We start from the raw sequence: 23,236 nt of genomic DNA, 5'->3' as shown, positions 1-23,236 counted from the left end.
TATTTTGTGAGATTGAATTTCTCTTTGTTCTTTTGAACACCTAAAACACCATTAGTGAATGAGTGTTTTAGCTTGACTTATCAATAGGACTTCCATTATCTATTGTGGCGTCTTCGTTATATACCAAGGTTTCTAATCACAGGTCGGTTCGGGGTCAAGATGACCATTAAAACTTGAACACAATTAGATCCGAGCTAATATAATACGGGTTTAGGAGCAGGTCGTCCTAGGTTCGTATCATTGTTGCACATGTGGTTTGTACAACCGCTGCCCAAGATCCATGAGTCTTTGGTTGTACTTGCAAGATTGTGGATGGCTGTGAAGGTGTGTTCATGCTCTTCACTTGACTCCTCCGGTTTTTGAGCTTGTCTTACCTCTTGCCTTTGGTTTTTTTGCCTACAAACATTCTCCATGTGATTGAATTGCTTGCAATTTTACATTGAGCATTCAGTCTCCACCAGCACCGCTTGGTCGTGTGTCTTACTTTTTGCATATTGTGTAAGGAACATAGGTCTTCTTGTTATCTTTTTAGTTCATGATGTCTTTGCCTCTATTTTGCCTTTCAAAAGGCTTAGTTTTGTTGGCTACAAGGTGATACGAACCTAGGACGACCTGCTCCTAAACCCGTATTATATTAGCCTGGATCTTAATTAAGTTCAAGTTTTAATGGAATTGACCTCAACCCCTAACCAACCTGTGGTTAGAAACCTTGGTATAATGTAGACGCCACAATAGGGAATGGAAAACCTATTGATAAGTCAAGCTAAAACAACCAATTCTCTAATGGTGTTTTAGGTGTTCTCAAAGAACAAAGAGATAATTAATATCACAAGTATTTTCTCAATCAAATCAAAGTTGTATTCTTATTGAAAAATAAGCCTTTAAATAGGCTTTGAAAGAAACAAAATAAACCCTAAAAACCATAGGAAAAACTGGCCACACACATAAAGAAACCTAGTTGGCCGCAACTATACTTCCTTTCCTAATCCAAGTTTGATTAATTAATTCCTTTATATTAAATTAGGAATTAATTAATTTACAATAAAATAAAAACCTTCCTAAAGTTATTTATCCAGAAAATAAATAAATAAAAACCCAAAAAGAAATAAAGTCAATCGCAAATTAGGTAACAAGTTGACTTTGACATCTAGGCTGAATTATGTCTTCAACCGAGCTAACTTATGTCTGCCTGATGTCCGAGCTAACTTATGGCCTATCCGAGCTAACTGGTGTTTGTCCGAGCTATCTTGTGTTTGGCCGAGCTAACTGATGTCTGTTCGAACTAAGCTGTGTCTGGCCGAGCTAACGGATGCCTGTCCAAGCTAAGTTGTGTCTGGCCGAGCTAAGTTACATGTGATGTCCGAGACATGGGTGTCTAATATAAAACATCCGATATATGGGTGTCCGATGTATCAGCCTCCACCACTTGAATACTTAAAACAGGGATTTTATCTTCAGATATAGACAAGCCCTTTTGTGAATGAATTACTTTCTGGATAAAGGCAGCAAGGTTGTCCTTAAACCTCTTAGCTTGAGCCCTAGTGATCGGTCCAGTCTTCATCTGTATCGGACCAATACCCCAGCGAGTTGTCAGTAGTGCGAGCTCAGGCGGGTTTACATCATTCCCCTCCTCTTGAAAAGGATTTGTCCTCAAATTGAAGTCATCACTTGCAACAAAAGGAGATAAATCAGCAACATTAAAGGTGGCACTAACACTATACTCACCCTGTAAATCAAGTTTGTAGGCATTTTCATTTATCCTTTCCAAGACTTGAAAAGGTCCATCGCCCCTCGGCATTAGTTTGGATTTCCTTTGTTCAGGAAACCTTTCTTTCCTTAAATGCAGCCACACCCAATCTCCAGGTTCAAACACCATTGATTTTCGGCCTTGATTAGCCACCTTTGCATATTGCTCGGTCCTCTTCTCAATATTTGCTCGTGTCTTCTCATGAATCTGCTTTACAAATTCAGCTTTTTGTTTTCCATCTAGATTAGCTCGCTCACTTAAAGGTAAAGGTGTTAAATCTAATGGAGTCAAAGGATTAAAACCATAAACAATTTCAAATGGAGTAAATTTAGTTGCTGAATGTAAAGATCTATTGTATGCAAATTCAATATGTGGCAAACATTCTTCCCAAATTCTTAAATTTCTACTAATTAATGCTCTCAACAATGCAGATGAGGTTCTATTTACTACTTCGGTTTGTCCATCAGTTTGTGGATGACAAGTAGTTGAGAATAAAAGCTTAGTACCTAATTTAGCTCACAAAGTTTTCCAAAAATAGCTTAAGAACTTAGCATCCCTATCCGAAACGAAAGTTTTTTGCATTCCATGCAACCTCACAATTTCCTTGAAAAATAAATTAGCAATATTGGATGCATCATCAGTTTTGTTACATGCAATAAAATGTGTCATCTTAGAAAACCTATCTACTACAACAAAAATTGAATCCTTACCTATCCTTGACCTAGGCAACCCAAGAATAAAATCCATAGACAAATCTACCGAAGGATAGGTAGGAATCGGCAAAGGCTTATACAATCCATGCAGCTTCAATGTTGATTTTGTTTTTCGGCACTTTAAACATCTTTCACAAATTCTCTCAACATCTCTCCTCATGTTAGGCCAATAAAAATGTTCTTGCAGCAAGGATAAAGTTTTTAAAACACCAAAATGACCCATTAAACCACCCCCATGTCCTTTCCGAACCAATAATTCCCTAATACTACAATTAGGCACAAAAAGTTTATTTTCCTTAAACAAATATCCCTCAAATATGTAAAATTTATTAAATCCATGTTCCAAACAGGTTTTAAAAATTTCTCCAAAGTCACTATCATGCTCATAAAGTTCTTTTAATTGTTCAAATCCAAGCAATCTAGCATCTAAGGTAGAAAAGAGTACATACCTTCGGGATAATGCATCGGCAACCACATTTTCTTTACCTTTTTTGTAGCGGATCACATAGGGAAAGGTTTCAATAAATTCAATCCACTTGGCATGCCGTCGGTTGAGCTTTCCTTGACCCTTGATATGCTTAAAAGACTCATGATCCATATGAATCACAAACTCCTTTGGCATGAGATAATGCTGCCATGTCTCCAAAGCCCTCACCAAAGCATAAATCTCCTTGTCATAAGTTGGGTAGTTTAACGCAGCTCCATTTAATTTTTCACTAAAATAGGCTATGGGTCTTCCTTCTTGCATTAAGACAGCTCTAATACCTACACCCGAAGCATCACACTAAATTTCAAAAGTCTTAGAAAAATTTGGCAAAACTAACAAAGGTGCATTACACAATTTTTCTTTCAACAAATTAAAAGATTTTTCTTGTACTTTCCCCCATTTGAAGCCAACATTCTTCTTGACAACTTCATTCAATGGTGCTGCTATGGTACTAAAATCCTTGACAAATCTTCTATAAAAGCTTGCCAAGCCATGAAAGCTTCTCACTTGGGTGATAGAAGTAGGAACCGGCCACTCTTGAATTGCCTTCACCTTAGCTTGGTCAACTTTGATTCCTGCAGCACTTACTACAAACCCTAGAAATACAAGCTCTTCTTTGCAAAATTCACATTTTTTAATGTTAGCAAACAATCTTTCCTTTCTAAGAACTTGCAAAACTTGTCTAAGTTGGTCCACATGGTCATCCAAATTTCGGCTATATATTAGAATGTCATCAAAATAAACAACCACAAATTTACCAATAAATGGATGCATTACATGATTCATAAGCCTCATGAAAGTACTAGGTGCATTGGATAATCCAAAAGGCATAACTAACCATTCATACAGCCCATATTTAGTGATGTGATTCGACCCGAGCCCGCTCCACCGATAACCCGCTGGGGTGCTGACTCGACACGGATAAAGACTAGGCCAATCATAAGAGCTCAAATTAAGAGATTTAAGGGAAACCTGGGAGTATTTATACAGAGGGTAATCAATCTCAACAGAGCTTGTCCATACTTGAAGATACAAAGCCTATTCGAAGCATCCAAGTGGTGGAAGCTGATACGAACCCGGGTGACGGTTTTGGTACATTTTTGGAGTCCAGGAAGTATGAAATGGTTCCAATGCTTTATGGGTTCAATACATATGCCTAAGCGGTCATGGAATCAAGTTAAAGCAACCTCAAATTCAATCAAAAAGGGCTTGTACGGACAGCATCAAGAATTTGGCCGAATTTGCTGTATTGCTTGCTGGCTTTACTGTATTTTACTGTATTAGCCTTTTCTTATTTTTCCAAGCATGGGCAACGTGTGGGACTTCATATTCAGCTTATTTGGCATCCTAAAAAGCATCTAGAAGCTGATTTGAAGCTCAAAGAGGTCAAAGATTGGTCAAAGTCAAATTAGTCAAAAAGCTAGTATTTTAGTTTCCTAATTTTATTCTACTTTTTGTTTTAGGAAACTACCATTATTTTTAGTTTCTATTTATTTATTTTCTGGACAAATAAGATTAGGAAAGTTATTATTTTATTATTTTCATTGTAAATTAATTAATTCCTAATTCAAAATAAAGGAATTAATTAATCCAAATTAGATTAGGAAAAGGAAAGTTTCGGCCAAGGTAGACTTCTTCATTGTGTGGCCGGTTTTTCCTAGGGTTTTTAGGGTTTATTTTGTTTCTTTCAAAGCCTGTTTAAAGGCTTATTTTTCATTAATGATATAACTTTAAAACTTTGATTTGATTAAGAAAATACTTGTGAGATTAATTATCTCTTTGTTCTTAGAGAACACCTAAAACACCATTAGAGAATTGGTTGTTTTAGCTTGACTTATCAATAGGTTTTCCATCCCCTATTGTGGCGTCTACATTATACCAAGGTTTCTAACCACAGGTTGGTTAGGGGTTGAGGTCCATTCCATTAGAACTTGAACTTAATTAAAGATCCGGGCTAATATAATACGGGTTTAGGAGCAGGTCATCCTAGGTTCGTATCATTTAGTTTTGAATGCGGTTTTCCATACATCACCTTCTTTCATCCTAATTTGATGATAACCACTCCTAAGATCAATTTTTGTAAACATGCAAGCACCATGCAACTCATCAAGCATATCATCTAATCTAGGAATGGGATGCCTATATTTGATGGTAATGTTATTTATAGCCCTACAATCAACACACATTCTCCAAGAACTATCCTTTTTAGGTACCAACAAAACAGGAACAGCACATGGACTTAAACTCTCACGAATGTATCATTTATCAAGCAAATCACTTACCTGTTTTTGCAGCTCCTTTGTTTCTTCAGGATTGCTCCTATAAGCTGGTCTATTTGGTATGGCAGCTCCTGGAACAAAGTCAATTTGATGTTCTATCCCTCGAATAAGTGGTAGTCCACTTGGAATTTCATTTGGGAAGACATCTCCAAATTCCTTCAAAAGAGAAATCATTGAACTTGGCAATTCAAGTTCTTCAAAGTTAGTTTGATCATTAAAATAATTTTCTTTATAAATCATGAACAGCAAAGGTTTCTTGCACTCAATAACCTTATTAATATCCCCTAAACTCAAATAAAAATTGCTACTTAACCTTTCTTTTCTTTCTTTTTCTCTTTTTCCCTTGGATTGGCGCAAACCTTCGGATTTTCCTTCCTTCTCCAGGCTCTCGAGTTTGCCGCTTTCTTTCCCCTATCTTTCAGCTTTTCCTTGATCTTTCCACTCAATATGAGCCTTAGAGACCTTACCTTGATCATTAACCTCATTCTTACCTTCTTGAAAAGATGGTGAAGCCGTTGGTGCCATACTTGCTTTTTCCTTGAGCTTTTCGGCTTCTCTCCTTTGTTGCATTTGTAATTGGTCTTTGTAAACCTCTTTAGGAGATAATGGTTCCAGCTTGACCTTCTTCCCTTTAAACCTGAAAACAATACTATTTTCTCTACCAAAATGAGTAGCATCTTTATCAAATTGCCATGGTCTACCTAGTAGTATATGTCCAGCAATCATGGGAACAATATCACATAAGACTACATCCTCATATCTACCTATGCTAAATTTTACTTTGGCTTGTTTATTTACCATCATCTCACCACTATCATTTAACCATTGCAACCTATAGGGTTCTAGATGTTTAATTATTTTCAAGCCTAATTTATCAACTACAAGGTTACTTATCAAATTGGTACAACTCCCACTATCTATAATCAAGCTACAAATCTTACCTTGTATTTCGCAGCGAGTGTGGAAGAAGTTTTCTCTTTGTATCTGCTCTTCATCTTTGTAGACAGCAAGTACTCTCCTTGAAACCAAGCTCAACTCAGCATTAGATGTATCAACAGGTTTGGCTTCATCTTCATTGCAATCTTCCTCTTGCTCGGTTTCAACTTCACTTTCTTCACTTGCAGATTCCAGCTCACCGTCACCCTTTAATACCATGATTTTTCTATTTAGGCATTGGCTGGCTATGTGTCCTCTTCCTTGGCACTTGAAACAAATTATTTCTCTGGATTTTGAAGGTTTAGGATTAGATTTTACCTCATTTTTATGGACTTGGACAGATTCGATTTTATGCTCCTTCTTTGGCCGATTGGAGCTTTCTTCCCCCACCTTCGGCTTTGGTTTAATTTCACTAGTTGAATTGTTTCTCCAGCCATTTGAATTGAATCTCCCACTGCTGGAAACACCTCCAAGCCATGATCCTACTCCCCTCCTCTTGAATTGGTGCTTAAGCTTAATGGCAACATGCAACATCTCCTCCAACTCCAAGTATTGTTGCATTTCAAGCTGGTTGGCAATGTCATGGTTCAAACCACAAAGAAATCTCGCCATTATTGCCTCCCCATCCTCATTCATATTCAGCCTCATCATGAGCATCTCAATCTCTTTGTAATAATCCTCCACGGACCTACTTCCTTGAGACAAAGATTGAAGCCTTTGATGCAGCAACCTATGGTAATGTGATGGCACCAACCGCTTTCTCATGGCTCCTTTCATTTATCTCCATGTTGTGATAAAGTCATCACCAACTCTCCTTTGGGTGCCTTGCTCATTTGTCCACCATTGGAGTGCATAATGGCCAAACTCCATTGCTGCCAACTTCACCTTCTTACCTTCCGAATAGTTGTGGCAGTCAAAAATCATCTCGATTTTTTCTTCCCACTCCAAATAAGCTTCGGGATCACTTTTACCCATAAAAGGTGGGATGTTAACCTTGATATTTCCCAAATCATCATCTGTATCTTCCCTCCTATATCTTCCATGGCCAGCTCTATCTTGGACAGCAAAAGTTTCATCCATACCTTCCTCAAAGTCTCCATCAAATGGCTCCTCATCAAATTCCTCTCTCGGTCTCTCGCGACCTCCTAGTCCTCGGTCTCGTCCTCGGTCTCGTCCTCCATGGAATTCTTGCCTATTTCTTGTGTTCGGCATTCCTTGTGAGGCTTCTAGCCTTCCCATTCTTTGATTCACATGCTCAACTTGAGCACTAACCCGCTGTATTGACTCCAAAACAGCTCTCATGTCCACCTGGTCTCCACTCCCGGTAGCTCGGGCGTCGCCATGGAATGCTATGGACTCCTCCTCATTGATCCTCAAGGGTGGCTCTCCTCTCCTCATTCTTGATTCTGTCATGTTAGTGTAATAATGCAATAGAAATAAAATAGGACCTTACAATTACACTCCCTTACGTGTTTCACTCAAATGAAGACTCGACACTCGTGTTTGCACACTTGTTTCGGCTTTTTACCCTCGTTTAAACTCAACACTCTTGCCTTTTTCCACTCAATGAATTATCACAAAGTTCTAGTTAAAACACCCACAAAATAGAAATTAGATCACTGGTATGCTTTAATTAAACTTATCAACAAACAGCAAGCAAAAGGTAGGCAATATCGAAAAAATCCAACAAATCCTAATTTTTCGGCTTTCTAGATAAGAAAACACATAAATAATGGGAAAACGTTGGAATTTTTGAAAACTGCACCAGATGGTAGTAGATTATGAGTTCAAGAATAAAATTCTAGAAAAAGAAATTCAAATACGAACAAGAATCAAAGAGAACAAAAATATAGAAAAGTGTTGGTTGTTGTTCTTTGTAATTCAAGTTTTGTATCAAATCCTTTAACTAATTTTAATCCAAATAATTTAAGCACCCAAAATTCAAATATCCAGTAGCAAAAATAATTCCCCAGCAACTCAAATATTGAATAAATAATTAAAAAAAAAAAAAACAGCAGCTCCAACAAATTTCCAGCAAACAAATCAAACTCCAACAAACCGAAATATTTTTTTCTTTTTTTTTTTTTAAATTTGGCTTGACCTCTTCTGTTTTTTTTTTTTTTTTCACTCACAGAACATAAACAACTGCAGTAGCAAGAATAATTACCAAAATTGCAATTCCAACTCCAAAACAAACACAAATGTGGAATTTTTTTTTTTTTAAATGTTGCCGTAAACTCTCTTTTTTTTTTTTTGAATATATAAATACAAATATTTAAGTCTAAAACAGCAAAGAAAAATCAACAAAAACCAAAATCAACAAGAACAATGATGAAAAACAACCAACAAATTAGGAAACAAAAATACGATAAAACTAGGAAATCCTAATTCAACTAGGAATGAAATTTTTTTTTTTTTGTTTTTATTTTTTTAAGATGTAGAACATGTATGGTATGGTTGCAACCTTAACCTAATGATAAAATTACAGAATAACACAAAAAACAAATAAAGCAAATAAAGATAGATCAAACCTGAACAAAATTTGGCTCTGATACCAAATGATACGAACCTAGGACGACCTGCTCCTAAACCCGTATTATATTAGCCCAGATCTTAATTAGGTTCAAGTTTTAATGGAATTGACCTCAACCCCTAACCAATCTATGGTTAGAAACCTTGGTATAATATAGACACCATAATAGGGGATGGAAAACCTATTGATAAGTCAAGCTAAAACAACCAATTCTCTAATGGTGTTTTAGGTGTTCTCAAAGAACAAAGAGATAATTAATCTCACTAGTATTTTCTCAATCAAATCAAAGTTGTATTCTTATTGAAAAATAAGCCTTTAAATAGGCTTTGAAAAAAACAAAATAAACCCTAAAAACCCTAGGAAAAACCGGCCACATACATAAAGAAGCCTAGTTGGCCGCAACTATACTTCCTTTCCTAATCTAAGTTTGATTAATTAATTCCTTTATATTAAATTAGGAATTAATTAATTTACAATAAAATGAAAACCTTCCTAAAGTTATTTGTCCAAAAAATAAATAAATAAAAACCCAAAAAGAAATAAAGTCAATCGCAAATTAGATAACAAGTTGACTTTGATATCTAGGCTGAATTATGTCTTCAACCGAGCTAACTTATGTCTGCCTGATGTCTGAGCTAACTTATGGCCCATCCTAGCTAACTGGTGTCTGTCCGAGCTATCTTGTGTTTGGCCGAGCTAATTGATGTCTGTCCGAACTAAGCTGTGTCTGGCCGAGCTAAGTTACATCCGATGTCCAAAGTCCGAGATCAGATGGCTGAGGCAAGACTTGTCCGAGATCAGATGTCCAAGACATGGGTGTCCGATATAAAATATCCGATGTATGGGTGTCCGATGTATCAGCCTCCACCAACTTGAATACTTAAAACAGGTCTTTTATCTTCAGATATGGACAAGCCCTTTTGAGAATGAATTACTTTCTGGATAAAGGCAGTAAGGTTGTCCTTAAACCTCTTAGCTTGAGCCTTAGTGATTGGTCCAGTCTTCATCTATATCGGATCAGTACCCCAGCGAGTTGTCAGTGGTGCGAGCTCGGGTGGGGTTGCATCACAAGGGTTGCTTCACTCGAGCTAGATTCACCTTGAACCCGAAGACTCCTCCTTTGTTCCGTGACTTGAAAGGCATTAATCAATTTAGCAAGTGAGATCTATGTGAGATCGCTTGTCTCTTCCCAAAATGAAATCTTTACTTTATATTTCTCTAGAAGGTATATGAGAATCTTTTCCACAATCCTTTGGTCTGGAAAATCTTCACCTTGTAACTGAATTTGGTTCACAATTTTCATGCTTTTGTTTGATAACTCTTTCATGGTTTCATGTTCCAGCATTTTGAAGTTCTCAAACTCTTTTCTAAAGTTCAGCAGCTACATTTGTTTTGTTCTTGTGGTTCCTTGGAACTCCTCTTGAAGCTTTTCCCAAGCTTCTCTAGGTGTTGTGCAAGTCATAATCCTTATAAAGATCTCATCAATAATAGCAGCTTCTATTATTGTGAAAGCTTTCCGAGGTCTTGCATTTTCTTCACTATGGAACTTAATTTGGTTTGCACAAGCTCTTGCCTTTAAAGGTTTTGTTCATAATCATATTCAACCAGCTCCAAAATGTCATAAGCTTAAAGGTAGGCTTTCATTTTGATTAACCAAATTGAGTAATTTTGGCCATCAAACAAAGGAGGTGAAGGTGCAGTAAAATGTGAAGAAGCCATTAAAACCGATAGATGTTCTTTAAATTCTCACTTAGCTTTGGCAAAGGATTGATGAAACAAGTCTTTGATTCCAATTTGAAAGATAAAAGGCAAGCCTTATCTAAAGAGGGTTCAAAGCTGTTGGAATTGATTTTGGAAGGGTTTTGTAGTGCTCAGCCTTCTTGGTTTGAATAAGCTGCTAAAAATTTTCCAACAAGGCCGGTATGGATGTTTGTTTTTTTTCCAAAGGGAAAACTAAGGTATTTTTTCAAAACCCCATTTGTTCATTCATTGTAATATTGTAAATATACATAGCATATGAAAGTGGTGTGAAAGCACACCATGGCGAAACCTAAACACCAATAATTTTTAAGTACTTCACAGTGAAGCTAGTACATGTGTAAAGGTAAATTCATCACATGCTTCCTAGAATTTTGACAAGTGTTGCTGCCTTATTAAGTACTTCAAGTTGAAGTAGTCCTCATGTATGATGCCATGTGTCTTCACATGCTTGGAAGAGAGGTAGGTCGAATGGTTAGGCTCCGTCATCATGCAGCTGGCCTTATCACCAAGGTGCTTCCATGTCATCAAGATGCTTAAGTTTTCTTAACCTTAATTTAGCTAATACACTTTAATTAAACCATTTTGGTGTCTTTATGCACCAACATAAGTAGACTAGTACAAAATTTGGCTAGAACAAACTACAAGATAAAATACAAAAACAAGCTTGAATAACAACCTCTCGGTCCAAGCAACTAGGTCTAGGTTTTACTTATTATCATGTCTAACATTGCTATGATTCTCTAACAGAAATATACACACTCATAATGGAGGTACGTACAATATTATATAAAATTTTAACACGTGATCCCATGATATTCATGGGCCGAATCATATCATTGCACCCGTATGGTGTGGTACATATAGACATAATGTAATATATGTATACGTATATATGAAAAAAGATATTTGATGCACCGTACAATATACTAGTGGTGCCATAAAATACTCGACGTTTTGAGCACTACCTGACGAGGAGGTTAAAGATAGAAACTTGCAATTGGTCACCTTAACATTCTGTAGCACCGATTGCTAATAACTTACCATGGCTAAAACAATCTTCGATCGAGGAGAGGTGGCTGATGCTCACTATGCACTATACTTACCATCCTTCGAGTGCATGGCTCCCATAAGATGACGATGTAGATATGCATGCTAATTCGTAATGACAGCCATCCTGTGGCCGGGGGGAGATAACTGGTGATCACTCTGCATTATACTTACCTACCCTCTCTCACCACAGCTCACAAACGATGATTATGATTATAACTTGCATGCTGATCTATAATGTAATAAACGATCATCCTGTAGCTAAGGTGGGGGGGTGGCTGATGCTCACTATGGAAGTATACTTGCCAACCCTCAGGTTCATAGCTCCAATAGTAAAATCATAATATAATAAACAATCATCTGGCGGCTAAGGAGGGGGACTACTTATGCTCACAGTGCGAGTATACTTGCCAACCCTCACGTACAATACAAAACACCAATATTGCATGGTGCAACTAAAAAGTATAAAAATTTATAATATCATAAACACCATCGTGTTTGATACACTTTTGTTGAACTCATAAAATTCCATATTTCCTTTTTAAATAAAAACATAAATTCAACAATTATATTAAATTAATTATTACCAAAATAGTTTCTTTAAAATCATAAATATAAATTTTATATAACAATTATATTTATATCACATAAGTTTTGCACATTAAAATTTAATAACAATTTTAAAAGAACACGATACTTTTTGAAATTTTAAATAACACAAAATATATATATATATATATACATATATCATATATACATAAAAGTAAGCGCATATATATATATATATATATACAACAAAGTTTATGACAAATATATTCATAAAATAAAAAAGTATAACAAATATATTTTTGTATATATAAACTTAATTATACTCAATTACTCACACATTTATATTCACACACACACATATATATATATACAACTTTTATCCACATTCATATATGTATCTATATACACACACATATATATATATATACACAATTATATGTATAAAGATATTCATACATATATTCGCATATACATTCATATGTTTAAATATACACATACAACCCATTAACAAGCATATTCTTAACAAGTATAAATGTTTACATATATACATTTTCATATCTGTATACAAAAGCTTTCAACAAATATATATTTAAGCAAATATATATACATTTTCACATACACATATATACACACACATATGTGTATATATATATATATACACAGAATATATGTATTTATAAATGCACATGCACATATACATGCATATATACGTCTAAACACATAATATATATTCAATTTCACACCATTTTCGCACTAAATACAAAAATTCACTCAAAAATGGAAATTTTCTAAATATACCACTAAAATTCATAATGGAGTACCAATAGAAAGCTAAGAGGATGAGGAGCACTAAACTAACCTTTTGGGCTCAACATCATCGGTGTTAGTTGGAAAACGATCTGAAAGTTTTGCCCAAACTTTCCTTTAACATATCTCACAAACAGTTTGGAATTTGGATAAATGGAGGTCATTTTCGAGTTCAGAGAGTCAAAACTAGGGAGAGGAATCAAGCTCACGACTGGAGACTACAGAAAAGTGGACGAATAGGAAGTCACTAGCCGCAGCATTGGACTACTGATCTCAGCATGTCCGCCAGCCAAACTGCCAGAAACTTGGCAATCGGCGTTGCCTAGCCATAGGCTCTCATGCCGTCCAGCACATGTTGTTGCCCGATGGCTAAGACGTGGCAAATTGGTCGATCAACCGAGGGAGAAAAGAAGAGAGAAAGAGGGGGGATTGTTTTCTTTTTTGACCATGGAGGAGAGAGAGAGGAGGGTGGGGAAAAGAAAAGAAAATATTATTTTTTTATTTAATGATGACACAAGGCATTCCTAGGTTGTGACATGTGGCATTCTTTAAAAGTGAGACACATGGCACCAGCTAAGATCCTGTTAAATATTTCATTATCCATTAAAGTCAATCCCGAAAAAGATAGTCATAACTTTCCATATCTGTAAATTTTAAACCATAGGTCCAAATTAAGCATGCTGCTAGTCTATGGACTCATACCGATGAGCACTATCACATACTATATGCGTCAACATCAAAATCCATATGGATCAAAAGTCAATTCCAAACTCGTTGATAAGCCCGGATCGTATCTTGTTTTTACTATAACTTTCTATTCTTAGTTCCAATTTTGGCACACTACTAGTTTACGAACTTGTGTTAATAAGTACTTTTCCATACCTTGGTCGACATAAAATTCATTTCATAGTAAAAAGTCAACCATGGGACCTACTTAGTTAACCCCCATAAACCTTAGTCAAATTAAGTGAAAGTTTCAAACTCAGGGCATTTTCTCGGGTTGGGGTGTTACAATTTGCCTAATAAATTATACTTTTATAGTGTCGTCCATTTGTAAGTAAATGATAAATTATTAATTTTCTATATTTTATAGACAACACCTCTTAGCCCACGGTTTCATGTATTATTGTCACCTTGGACGATGCTTTTTAGTAAAAATCATTGTCTTCCTGTTTGTTACTTTGTTAGTTTCTTTTTAATTTTATGTTATTCTTTTCAATATATAATTTTTACAATAGCTTTCATAGCAAGCTACAAAATACACACTAGCTAGCACTTAAATATATCAACCATAAAGTTAAATATACTCAACTAATCATGTATTTAACATATTCTTAATCATATAAATCATACACATTAATAAACACTTACTATAACACCGTACTTCTATTGGTAGAGACCTGACACTCTCTGCTAATATCGTCCCTAATTTAGTCACCGTACTTGGTGTTGGTTTGTTTTTTTTTTTTTTTTTTTTTTTTTTTTTTGTTAAGAGCTTTCTAGGAGGTATGAGTTTGTTTTTTTTTTTTCTTTTTTTTTTCAAAGCTTCCTAGGAGGTCATCCATCATTGGATTACTCTCACTTGGTCATGCTTAACTTTAGAGTTCTTTCAAACCTTGAAGCTAATTGCTATGAAAAAGCTTCAGCATTATTAGACATTAGGTAGCTCACGAGTGCCCTACACCTTGAAGCTAATCCATCCCCTTTGGAGCCCAATGTCTTCACTGTCATACTTTTAGCTAGGTACAGGCTCTAATACCAATTGTAATGCTTGTCTCCACTGGTGAACCTATTACTCTCTACTAATACTCGGTATTGATTTTTATTTTATTTTATTTTTTGTTTAGAGCTTCCTAGGAGGTCACTTACCATTGGATTACCCACGTCTGAGCATAATTAACTTCGCAGTTCTTTCAAATCCCAAAGCCAACCACTTCAAAAGGCCTCAGCGTTATGAAAGTGACTATTGCTACATCGGAATCATCTCTTGATCTACACTTGTACATGTTGGATTGGATATCGGATAGCTTGCTAATGCCTTGCACCCACGCACATTGGTTGTAATCCAAGCATGGGTGACCTCATAGGAAGCTCTAAAATGTCCTCGGCATTATAAGAGTGACTATTATTATATTCGAATCATCCCCTGATCTACATTTCTATTTAGGTAAGTTAACAAATTAAATATTAATTAAACAATTAAAATTTTAGTGTTTTTCCTTGTAAAATGGTTAGTTTTTTGAAAGTTTTCTCTAATTGCAAGTTGACACAATAAGGAACGGAATTTTTTTCTTTTTTGAACCAAAGAAAAAAGAAAAAAAGATTGAGGTTTGAATACAAGATCAATGGGTGAGAAATTGTACTATAGCCAAAAAAACAACATAATATAAATAATTAATCAAACGGAAAATCACTACACAACTTTTTCATAATATTGTTAGCATAATATATATAATATATATGTTGAAGCTATGATATTTTTCTAGTATTTTTAGAATTTTACTTTAAAATTTTATTACGATTATTTGTTATTTTATTTTATTTTACTTGTTTAGCTTCTTTTTTTTTTTTCCAGATTTGTTTAGTTTCTTTTTTTTAAAAAAAAAATACTTGTTTAGTTTTCTATTCTTAGTTAAACTATGCCTATAAATAGAACTTTATATTTATGGTTTTATGTACTACACAGATTTTATATTTTTGATTTATTAAGATTTTATTTTTTATTTTTTATGTACCTAAGTTTTTCATTTTGTCAAATATATTATTTAATATTTTTTTCTCCAATTTTCTGTTTTCTTCAAAATTTAACAAATTTTGAAATTTTATTTTAATTTTTTTTCCAAATTTAACATAACTTTGAATGTTTATTTTAATTCCTTCAAAATCTAATATAATTTTCAAATTTTATTTTATTATTTTGCTACTGTTTTCGACTATGATGAAAGAGCCTATTTTCTATTTGAGCCTAATTTGAACAATATATAGTATATATTACTTTGTACTACCACTGTTTTAATGTACTAATGACGATGTGTCATGTCTTGTACATACCACCATCTGGTTGTTGTAATGACAATGTGCATGTTAATCATTTTGTTTTTTGATGAATATGTGTCACCTTGATCATGTTTTGTAGATTCATAGAAGTGGTAAACCTCATATCTAGCATAACAATTGGTGCCATAAATCATTGCACCTGCTTTTCCATTACAACATTGTGGAACATATCTAACTACAACATCTAAGCAATCGTTGCAGCCACTGAGGGACAAATCTAGTGTGCATTGTGCATGACCATATATGGTTTCAAGTAACGAGTTGTTGCATCTTCTGTTGCGAATTTAGGATGAAAATCTCCTTCTGCAGCTGTTTCTCTTAGGCTTCCCAATAAGTTTGAACTTGACTGAAGATATAATAGACCTTGGATGATACATTTTGATTGCTCATAAATAAAATTTAGGATCAAGCTCAACGGTTCTAGATATGGGATGGTTCGAGGAGGGTAGCTGTAACAACTTGTACCAAAATACACATGTTTTACAAGTTTGACCAGGTTTGACTAAGTTTGACCAAGTGAATAGTATATGGGTCCTAGGTTGACTTTTTCAATGGTCAATATTTTTTGTTTGACTGAGGTACCATTGTGTAAATATCGTCTGATGAACTCATAGTGAACTTGTGGATCATGTTATTTAGATATCCTGGTATTTGAATTGAGATTTTAAATCCTTTTGGAAAATAATTGATTTGAGAAAGCAGATTGAAAATTTATATGATTTTAAACATGTTCAAATATTTTATGATTTTATGTGCTTAAATTTGGTTTATGGTGAATATATTTCACTGTGGTATTTATGGTTTTAGCATAAAATGATATTTTGAAAATTTTGAAATATTTAAATAAGCGGTTGAATTTAAATATTAAATTATGATTTATGATACAGTATCGTTTGGAAAAATATATATGATCTTACAAGATTGTTTTAAAGATACTGTATTGGTTATTTTTAATTGATGCACCATATAGGTTAATAAGAAAAAATAAGATTCTTGATGATTTGAGCAAGCCTATAATGCCTGAGTATCTCACATGCTGTTCATCCCAAGTATCAATCTATGAGAGATGCTATCTTAGAGGTAGAGAGGCAGACCACGATGCATAGGTCTCAACATCGATCAAATTATGGCATATCTTTGGAGACGTGTAGCTAGGGATTGTCTAAAAGGAACAACTTTAGATCAAGATCATTGGAAAGTGAAGAATTTAAAGGAGGCAAATATAGCCTCAGGGATAGTAGATCCAGAGAAATGACACACTTAAGTTTAGGACTTTGGACAGTGAGAAATGGTTATGGCCGTTTATAGAAATCCGCAGGCTGAGGTACTTTTTGCTCTACATGTAGCTTATGTGGTAGGTTTCGTAATGGACCATGCTAGCGGAATGGATCGTGCTTTCATTACAGGCAGTTGTGAAGCTTTAAAAAGGATTGCCTTTATCAAGGACATAACTAGGCTAGAGATTAAGATCAGATGCATAATTTCAGCAGACTGATGGGTACAAAGTACATGATACATAGACATGCCAGGCTTCAGGAGGTTCTACCAACACTAGACAACAGTTTTCGTCCACAGCTAGAGGCAGAGGTCAGAGAGGACTACCATTTACCAAAGGCAAGCTATATTATCTATGTTTAGTAGTGATGGACATATTTTATTAGCTTAAAGACCACATGAGCTTTTATTTTACGTGAATTTACTGCACGAGTAAGGATGACTCTAGTTCCTTCGAAATGTTACCTGAAAAGTTCCACATCCACATGAGGATTGTTTTGACCTCGTCAGATGTTTAAGAGTAGTTATCTTCATTGCATGGAAATTAAGATCTTAATATTAAAATCTGGTACAAACAAAGTTTGGTTGATGCATTTTGGTGATCTCATGTGGGACAACTTGTTAAGAAATAAGTTGTAAATTTCATAGGTTGGGTAATGATTTTAGATCTTGGTTTTGATATGTTGTTCCTTGGAGTTAAGGGTTATATGTTGAGGATGTTTTATGGATCTAAGGTGGTTGACATTCTTGATGATAACTTGACCTTCTAAGGATTATGATTTTGGGGGTCTTAGTTAGAACATAAGAAAGTGGTGAAAGTTTTCTTATGATTTGAGGATCTAGTAATTAGTTCTTTGTACTTGGTTATGACATTAGAATTAAGATTTTAATTTCTTTATTACTTGAGGTATGAATTCTTAGGGTCTGTTTGAATTGGAAGAATTTGAGGTTTCTCAAGATGATATTTGGAATGTTGAGAGGATTTGGACTTGATCTTATGGTTTCTGAGTCTTTGGTGATAATAATCTTGACGTTTATGTTAGGCTCTTTAAGCAATCTAAAGCCCTCCATTTGAATAAGTATGAGAATTTTTCATTTTATGACTTTGGTGAATTTGGTTAAAAGAAAGATGTTTATCGAGGTTAAGAAAGTTGGATAATGAATCAGCAGCATGGATCTTACAATTGCAAGTACGAGAAGTGTAAACGGAGGCAAAAAGAACAATCTCAATTTTAACTTTGTGATACTAATATTGGTTTGAGAAAATTATATTTAAATTCTAAACTTTCTTTTCGATTTGTTGGATGGATTTTTTAGAAAATATGAGTTGTTATTTATGCTTCTAGGTAGTTGAAGAAGCACGGGTTGAATTATTTGACTCATGATTTAGGGCTTTTTACGGCGATTTTATATTGAAGGCTTGGAGGCACTACCTGTATGGAGTTGCTTGTCGAACATTTACAGATCATAAGAGCCTTAAGTATTTGTTCACTCAGAAGGAGTTGAACTTAAGGCAAAGGAGATGGATGGGGTTGCTCGAGGATTATGATTGCATTATGCCTTTGATGTTTGAGTTGCGATAGTTTGATGCTAATTTGTGGATGCATACTTCATGAGAACTTTTTGCTAGCTTTTGATTACAACCGATACTTATGGATCGTGTTCTTGAGGTCCAATTTGAAAACTCTTACTTGATAAGCGTGAGAATGAAAGTTAAACAAAGGGGAAAGTCAGATTTCGCCATTAGAGGCAATGGAGCCTTGATAATCGGTTCTAACAATTGTTTTGTAGCTAATGAAGAGCTAAAAAGGGATGAAAATAGAAGTTGTTGAATATGTATCCAAGTGTTTCTTTTGCCAACAAGTGAAGGTAGAGAGACAAAAACCTTTTGTACTTCTATAGCCCTTACCCATCCCAGAATGGAAATGTGAGCACGTTACAATGGATTTTATATTCAAGCTTCCCCCCACAATTAAGAGACATGATGGTATTTAGGTGATAGTGGATTGACTCACCAAGTCTGCACATTTCTTACCTATTCGTGAGAGGTTTTCACCTCAAAAGTTATTGGAACTCTTTATGAATCATATAGTGATTTTGTATGGGGTGCCGATATTGGTTGTATCTGACTGAGATCCATAGCTCACTTTGAAATTTTGGCAAAGATTAATGAAGGAACTAGGTGTCAAGTTGAATTTGAGTACCACTTTTCACCTTCAGATCAATGGACAATCTACCTTTGGCAGAGTTCACCTACAATGACAATTGTCACTCAAGCATTAAGATGTCACCTTATGAGGCATTGTATGGGAAACTATGTCGAACACCTTTATATTGGAATGCGACAAGTGAAAAGAAACTTCTAGTCCCGAGATTGTACAAGCAAGAGTGGACAAAGTCAATATTATACAGGTCAGGTTGAAAATAGCATAGGATAAGCAAAAGAGCTACGCGGACATGCATAGGAAAGATCTAGAGTTCAAGGTTGGTGATTGGGTAAACCTGAAACTCTCTCCTTGGAAGGGCATAGTACACTTTGGAAAGTGAAGGAAGCTAAGTCCTTGCTACATTGCACCATATGAGATAGTGGAGAGGATAGGCCCAGTGGCTTACAGGATTGACTTGCTGGAGGAGCTTTCTCAAGTCCATGATGTATTCCACATCTCCATGCTCCGCAAATGTATCTCGAATCCATTACATATGTTGGAGACACTAAAGATTGAGTTGAGAGATGACTAGTCTTATGAGGAGCAGTTAGTGCAGATTCTAAGTAAGGAAGAGAAAAAGCTTCGCAACAAGACGATACCCTTACTGAAGGTTCTTTGGAGAAATCACTTAGTCGAGGAGGTGACTTGGGAGTGAGAGGATCAAATGCGGAGTCAATATCCTCACCTCTTCTAAAACTAAGGTACGGATTTTGTGGACGAAATTTCTTTAAGGGGGGTGGGTTGTAATAACCCGTACCAAAATACACATGTTTTACAAGTTTGATCAACTTTGACCAAGTGAATAGTATGTGGGTCCTAGGTTGAACTTTTCAATGGTCAATAGATCTCGTTGATAGGAGTTCATAGACTAGTGGCACGCCAAAATCTGAGTTACGAATAAAAAGTTATGGCTCTGAAAAGTTTTAAAACATTAGTTTTATATCAGTGTCCAACCAGTCCCAGTTTTTGTCTGTTAATGACCTAAGGCCCTGTATAAGCCTCGATAAGCATGTCAAATGGGAGACAAATTTCAAAATACCCATTTTATCCCCAAATCCTAAGACATTCCTCCTCAGACTCGGGGGTTTGAACTGGGTCATTTTGAGACGTTTACCATCGAATTGGGTCACCCCCGTTTTTGCTCATTCTAAGCACCCATTATCTATATGCACTGGCCAAGGAGGAAGGCCACACGGTGGTAAGCTCAGCGTGAAATTTCACGGCGAACAGTAGCCGGACGTGCCCGAATTTGGCCGGTGAAGCTTGCGGCGGCTGGCGAGGTGGATCATCAGATTTTCTTGTTTTTCAGCCATTTTAGGCTAACGCATACATCTATCCCACCATTTTTGAACCCTCTGAACTCATTTTTGTGGTCTGTTTGCCAAGATTCCCCACCATTTGATAGATACATCAATGTGGAGTTTGGCTGAATGTTACAATAAGTTTTTCGGCCACCAATGACACTTTTGGACCGTAGTGAGTACATCATTGCATTCCTTATCTCTTAGGCTTTCCATGGATATAAATTTAGTGAATTTTGGTGGTCGTTTGATAATTTTTCCATTTTTGGCTCAATGATTTAAATATCGGATAAATTCGGATTGCCAAATTGGACAATATTGAAGGTAGATTAGTGAAATTAGATATTATTAGGACCCATTAGAAGGTTCAGTTTCGAAAGATTAGCTTTCCGGGTGAAAAGCCAAATTTTGGATATTGAATCCTAAGGGTATGCGGTGTAATTGGACCATTCGGTGTTTAATTTATGAAATTTTTTAGTATTATAAATAATTTTAAGACTTTTGGGTCATACAAGTGTCTTTGGTTTAGTTATTGGAGTCTGAGAAAAAATTTATTATATTACAAGCACTTGAGTCTGGAGGCGATATTGCAGAGGAGCAGGAGTGAGCATCTGCAGTACTATAAGTGGTTATAATTTTGAAATGTTTTAGGCATGTAATATAATATATATTGTTTGGTTATTTTATGCATATATCATTTGATTTAAATGATTATTTTATGCTCATGTGAATATCAGCATTTACATATATATGTCATTATGTTAAGCATTTTCAAATATCTTATAATTTTATATGCTTAAAATTAGTTTATAGTGACTATATTTCACTGTGGTATTTCTGGTTTTAGCATGACATGATGTTTTTAAAATTTTGAAATATTTAAATAAGCATTTGAATTTACATATTAAATTGTGATTTATGATACAGTATTGTTTGGAAAAACATACATGATCTTACAAGATTGTTTTAAGGATACTGTATTGGTTATTTTTAATTGATGGACCATATAGTACCAGTGTCTTGGATCAGTATTATTATATTATAGCGTGCGATTGGTAAGGTACCGTGAGGTTAGTTTTACCCAATGGTTTATTATTGCCACGTACCATGAGATCAGGTTTATACGATGGTTTATTACCGCCATGGTACCGTGAGGTTGGGTTCATCCCATAGGTTATTTATTGCCACGGACCATGGGAATGAGTTTATCCTTGCCATGGTACTGTGAGGTTGGGTTCATTCCACAGGTTATTTATTGCCACGTATCGTGAGGGTGGGTACGTCCCGACGATTTATTATTTTCCACGATGCCCTTTGTATATTAAGGATCATGAGGTGGGTAAATCCCACGGTTTTGCAGTTTGGTACATGGAATGGTACATTGTATATGTTTTGAGTACATTGATGGTTTTCAAATATTGTGGTTATTACTGTACTTTCATAACAATTTTGTGGAACTACATTTATAATATTTACGCTTAATTTTTACATCTTGATTAAGGCATTTTATAATATTATATTATTTTTCACTTTATATCTTTTGAGCATCCATTTCATGATATTGAATTGGGGTACAAATTGAGTTTTATGAAATGATTTTTAAAGAGGGAATTTTTTCAAATGAGTGGCACAAGAGGTCTTGAGAGAAAGATTTCAAATTATTATTTTTCTGTTATACTATGCCATTCACTGAAATTTCTTTATCTCACATTTTATTTGTTTTAAATTCATTCCCTTAGGCTCAAGAAGTTAGCTGGTAGTCTACCTCGTGCATCGCTTGTTATTGGGTACTCTCCACCATAGCAGCAGTACTTGTCTTTCTCTCTTTATCTTTATCCTTTGAGACTTATTTGTATCATTTGTTCTTCTACATTTCACAAAAACTTTTAGAATGCTCTGATATAATTATTGGACATAGTATTGACCATATGTATAGTTATGTTGTCGTGTTTTCTATCTATATATTGAGGTATCATTGATAATGCTTGTGTTCAGTTGTTCACATTTAAGGTGAGGTTTCGTTGGATATCCTCTAGGGATTGTCCAGTGGGACTTCACTAGGCAGGACCACCGGAAAATTTGGAAGGGGTTCCCGAGATGGGTCTTGTCAATAGCATAGATGCAGTTTTCATGCCATCGAATTGCCTCCTTCTAGTTGGGACAAAGCTTTAGGAGAAGATATGCTGAGTCATTCAGGCACCAATGACATACTTCATCTATGTAAAAACCGATTGCGTGAACTTCATTGATTTTTTTAGCCATAAGAGTTGCTATGTAAGCCATTATCAATCTTGTCGATTGAGAAGAAGGAAGAAAGGATGTGATTGAAATTTGCATGGTATGCACTATAGGTAGGGGTAGTTACCTCTCTGGTTTGCACATGAGTGATGTAGAAAACTTGGTTGAGCAATGGCTTAAGTAGTGATTAGTGCTATGAAAATGGGAGAAATAAAGAAAACTATTACTAGTGATGAAGACATTTTTGTTGCTTTTGTGGTCTGCAAATCAAAAAAAAAAAAAAATTGTATATATCCAAG

The sequence above is a fragment of the Ziziphus jujuba genome, chromosome 1 (genome assembly GCF_031755915.1).
Source record: "Ziziphus jujuba cultivar Dongzao chromosome 1, ASM3175591v1".
NCBI lineage: Eukaryota > Viridiplantae > Streptophyta > Magnoliopsida > Rosales > Rhamnaceae > Ziziphus > Ziziphus jujuba.
Note: the sequence above shows the minus strand (reverse complement) of the source record.